This window comes from Humulus lupulus, chromosome 4 (assembly GCF_963169125.1).
Source record: "Humulus lupulus chromosome 4, drHumLupu1.1, whole genome shotgun sequence".
Taxonomy (NCBI): Eukaryota; Viridiplantae; Streptophyta; class Magnoliopsida; order Rosales; family Cannabaceae; genus Humulus; species Humulus lupulus.
The window spans coordinates 235,053,171-235,058,608 of NC_084796.1; the positions used below are offsets into that span (position 1 = coordinate 235,053,171).

Genomic DNA, 5,438 nt, shown 5'->3' on the forward strand with positions numbered 1-5,438 from the left:
GCTACTGAGGGTCCAAGGGAGCAAGGAGCACGAACACTGAGAGATTATGTACTTCCTACTGTTATAGGAGTGCATTCATGCATCAGACCTCCAACCATTGCTGCAAACAACTTTGAGATTAAGCCAGCCATTCTTCAGATGGTTCAAACAACTGTTCAGTTTGGAGGTATGCCGACAGAGGACCCTAATTTACACATAGCTAATTTCCTGGAGTTATGTGCTACGTTCAGGATGAATGGGGTGAGTGATGATGCTATAAGACTGAGGCTGTTCCCATTTTCATTGAGGGATAGGGTGAAAAGTTGGATGATTTCCTTACAAGCGAATTCGATCACTACATGGGAGGAGTTAGCTCAGAAATTCCTTGCCAAGTTCTTTCCTCCAGCGAAGGCTGCAAAGTTAAGGGGTGAAATTAATAATTTTTATCAGTTGGATGGAGAGTCATTGTATGATTCTTGGGAGCGCTTTAAGGAGTTGCTAAGGAAGTGTCCGCACCATGGAATAGAAAAGTGGATGTTGGTGCATAATTTTTATAATGGTTTGAATGGGACGACAAGAACAATTATAGATGCTACGGCGGGAGGTGCCTTTATGAGCAAAAGTGCTAATGAGGCATATGAGCTATTAGAGGAGATGGCGATGAACAATTACCAATGGCCAAATGAAAGGGGGCAACCAAAGAAGGTGGCTGGAATGATGGAAGTGGATGCCATAACCATGCTTACCGCTCAAGTAGCCGCTTTGACGAAGCAATTGCAAAAGACTACCCTACCCTCTCAAGCTATGCAAGTTCAAAACTCATGTGAAGTGTGTGGTACAGCCCATCAACCAAACCAATGCCCTACTACAGACATGAATAATATGCCCATGGAAGAAGTCCAAGCCATAGGAAATTACCCAAGACAGCCTAACAATCCCAATTCCATGACTTACAACCCAGCTTGGAAGAACCATCCCAATTTTTCCTGGTCTAACAACCAAAACACTCTCCAACCTTATCCTCAACCTCAGCCACCTTATATACCTACCCAAAATAGGCCACCCTATCCCCAACAATATGCACACCAAAATCCTCCACCGGGCTACTATCAACCACAAAATAGACCACCTCCACCCATGCCAATGAAACCAGCTGAATCCCAACCTGATGTGCTTAACCAATTCATGACTGAGACTAAGGCATCCATAAGAAGTTTGGAGACTCAAATAGGGCAATTGGCTACTTTAATGACTAATAGAGCTCAAGGAAATTTGCCTAGCACTACAGAAGTTAATCCTAAAGAACAGTGCCAAGCTATTACCTTGAGGAGTGGAGCGAAATATGAAGGGCCAAAGAAGAGTCAGTCAGTAGAAGATGAGAAGAAGTTGGATAATAAAAAGGTTACTGATGACCTTAAGAAAGAAGAGGAGACCCCACCTGTAACTATTGAGCATCATGTTAGAGTTCCATATCCACAAAGACTTCGCAAGCATAATTTGGATAAGCAGTTTGCAAAGTTTTTAGAGGTGTTCAAGAAGTTACACATAAATATACCATTTGCGGAAGCATTAGAACAAATGCCAAGCTATGTAAAGTTCATGAAGGAGATTCTCTCAAATAAGAGAAAAATGGGTGATTATGAAACAGTTGCATTAACAGAAGAATGCAGCGCAATTTTGCAACGGAAGCTTCCTCAAAAGTTGAGAGATCCTGGGAGTTTTACCATTCCATGCACTATTGGGGAGTTCGAATGTAAGCATGCCCTATGTGATTTGGGGGCGAGTATTAATTTAATGCCTTTGTCAGTATTCCGAAGGCTTGGTTTGGGGGAAGCTAGGCCAACTACAGTAACATTATAGCTGGCTGATAGATCTGTGAAGCATCCTCGTGGTATTATAGAAGATGTGTTGGTAAAGGTGGATAAGTTTATTTTTCCGGCTGATTTTATAGTACTTGATATGGAGGAGGATGAGAATGTTCCAATTATTTTGGGGAGACCATTTTTAGCAACTGGGCAAGCATTGATTGATGTGAAAAAGGGAGAGTTGAAGCTGAGAGTTCAAGGGGAGGAAGTAGTATTTAATGTGTTTAAGGCTATGACTTATCCTAAAACAAGTGATAGTTGTTTCTCTGTTGATGTAGTCGAAGAAGTAGTGGAAAGGAAAACATTAAGGGAGGATCCTCTTGAGTTGAGTCTCACAGTTGATGATGTAGATGGTGAGGAGAATGAAGAGGTGGTGAGTTACTTAAATTGGATAAAATCAGCTGAGCCTTGGAAACATAAGAAATTTGAAGAGTTGGGGGCAGGACCAGACAGACCAGTACCATCGATTCAGAAGCCACCTGTTTTAGAGTTAAAGGTTTTACCAGACCACCTTCGTTATGCTTATCTTGGGGAGAAAGAGACTCTTCCAGTTATAGTCTCATCATTTCTTTCGGAGGTAGAGGAGGAGAAATTATTGAGGGTGTTACGGGCTCATAAAACTGCTATAGGGTGGACTTTGGCTGATATAAGAGGAATTAGTCCATCAACAGTCATGCATAGAATTCTGATGGAAGATGAGGCGAAACCGACTATCGACACTCAAAGAAGGCTTAATCCAACAATGAAAGAAGTGGTGAGGAAAGAGATTTTGAAGTGGTTGGATGCTGGGGTGATTTACCCAATTTCTGATAGTGCTTGGGTAAGCCCAGTGCAAGTGGTACCGAAAAAAGGGGGTATGACGGTGATAAAGAATGAAAGCAATGAATTGATTCCAACTAGGACAGTGACGGGGTGGAGGATATGTATTGATTATCGGAAGTTGAATAAGGCAACGAGGAAAGATCATTTTCCTTTGCCTTTCATTGATCAAATGTTGGATAGATTGGCGGGGCATAATTACTATTGTTTTTTAGATGAGTACTCGGGCTATCACCAGATCGTAATTGCACCGGAGGACCAAGAAAAGACAACTTTTACGTGTCCTTATGGGACTTTTTCTTTTCGGAGGATGCCATTCGGGTTGTGTAATGCACCAGCCACGTTTCAACGGTGCATGATGGCAATATTCTCTGACATGGTTGAAAAAGGGATTGAAATTTTTATGGATGATTTTTCGGTTTATGGGTCCTCTTTTGACATGTGTTTGATGAATTTGGAGATGGTGTTGAGAAGGTGTGAGGAGTCGCATTTGGTGCTTAATTGGGAAAAGTGCCACTTTATGGTTAGTGAAGGCATTGTATTGGGGCACAAAATTTCTAAGAAAGGAATTGAAGTGGATCGTGCTAAGATTTCTACCATAGAGAATTTGCCACCGCCAATTTCAGTTAAAGGAGTGAGGAGTTTCTTGGGCCATGCGGGGTTTTATCGAAGATTTTTCAAAGACTTCTCTAAGATCTCAAATCCGCTGTCTAACTTGTTGATGAATGGGGTTCCGTTTGATTTTAATGATGATTGTTTGGCTGCTTTCAAGACTCTCAAGGAGAAGCTCATTTCAGCCCCGATAGTATGTACTCCTAATTGGGAACTTCCATTTGAGCTTATGTGCGATGCTAGTGATTATGCGGTTGGAGCGGTTCTTGGGAAGCGAGTGGATAAGGTATTTCGAACTATATACTATGCTAGTCGGACTTTAAATGATGCTCAACTGAATTATGCAACAACGGAAAAAGAACTTCTAGCCATAGTTTATGCCTTTGACAAGTTCCGTCCATATTTGATTGGAAACAAGGTGGTAGTCTATACGGATCATTCGGCAATAAAGTATCTCATGACTAAGAAAGATTCCAAGCCTCGTCTTATTCGGTGGATTTTGCTATTACAAGAATTTGATGTGGAAATTAAGGATAAGAAGGGTACTGAGAACTTGGTGGCTGATCATCTGTCTCGTTTAGAAGTGGGGGTAAATTCTCTTAATAAAGAAGTTCAGATTAATGATGCTTTTTCGGATGAGCAATTGTTCGAAGTGAATGTTGGTAAGGAGGTTCCATGGTTTGCGGACTATGTAAATTATTTGGCTGCCAAGGTTGTACCCCCTGAAATGACAAGGCAATAATTAAAGAAGTTTTATTCGGAGGTGAAGCATTATTATTGGGAGGAGCCTATTCTGTACAAGCATTGCCCGGATCAAGTTATTCGTAGATGTGTTCCTGAGGAGGAGATGTTTTCAATCTTAACTCACTGTCATAGTTTGCATTGCGGTGGTCATTTTGGCGGAACAAGAACAGCTGCGAAAGTTTTGCAAAGTGGGTTTTACTGGCCTACATTGTTTAAGGATGCTAATGATTTTGTCAAAAGTTGCGACCGTTGTCAACGAACTAGGAACATAACGAGAAGAGATCAAATGTCGATGACTGGTATTTTGGAAGTTGAGCTATTTGACGTATGGGGGATCGACTTTATGGGTCCCTTGCCATCATCGTATAATAACAAGTATATTTTGCTTGCGGATGATTATGTTTCTAAATGGGTAGAAGCTGTAGCAACTCCTACTTGTGATGGGAAGGAAGTTATTAAATTCCTTCATAAAAATATCTTCACTCGATTTGGTACTCCAAGAGCTATTATTAGTGATCGGGGAAGTCATTTTTGCAATAAGTGGTTCACTGCTCTTTGTGCTCGTTATGGTGTTCATCATCACAAGGCATTATTTTATCACCCAATTGCAAATGGCCAAGCTGAAGTATCGAATAGAGAAATAAAAGGTATCTTGGAAAAGACAGTAAATACTTCGAGGAAGGATTGGTCAAAGAAGCTCGATGATTCACTTTGGGCTTATCGCACGGCATTTAAAACTCTGATTGGAATGTCACCATATCGATTGGTGTTTGGTAAGGCTTGTCATCTACCGGTGGAATTGGAGCATAGAGCCTTTTGGGCTGTGAAAAAGTTGAATGTTGATCTCTTCATGGCGGGGCAGAATAGGCTTATGGAGTTAAATGAATTGGAGGAATTCTGAAATGAAGCCTATGAGAATGCGAAGATATATAAGGAGAAATCGAAGGCTTTTCATGATAAGATAATATTGAGGAAGGATTTTCAACCAGGGGATAAAGTTTTGCTTTTTAATTCTAGGCTTAAACTTTTTCCTGGAAAACTGAAGTCAAGATGGTCTGGACCGTATACGGTAGTATTTTCACTTCCTTATGGAGCAGTACAAGTTCATAGTGAAAAGACGGGAGATTTTAAGGTGAACGGACAGAGATTGAAGCATTACTTGGAGGGACCGGTGGAGACATGTAGGACCGTGGTTGAGTTGGAATTGATTTGATCTGAAGACTAAAGCAGCGTCCGGCTAAATGACGTTAACGACAGCGCTCATAGGAGGCATTCCTATGTTTGTTTTTAATTTTTAGTTCAGTTAGTATGTAAAAAGCATGAACAGTTTTTAGTTTAGTTGTGGTTGTACTTATTATTTTGTTTAGTTTTTAGTTTTCCTTTTAATGTAATAGAACTGTGGAAATCGTGAAAACTATA

General features: G+C 40.8%; 1 non-coding gene across 1 annotated transcript; it reads right to left on the minus strand.

The window, feature by feature from the left end:
* Window positions 1–396: 396 nt before the first annotated feature.
* Window positions 397–503, minus strand: LOC133833208 (small nucleolar RNA R71). The gene has a single exon (XR_009892602.1). It is a non-coding gene; the product is annotated as a small nucleolar RNA R71 (small nucleolar RNA).
* Between the last annotated feature and the right edge of the window lie 4,935 nt (window positions 504–5,438).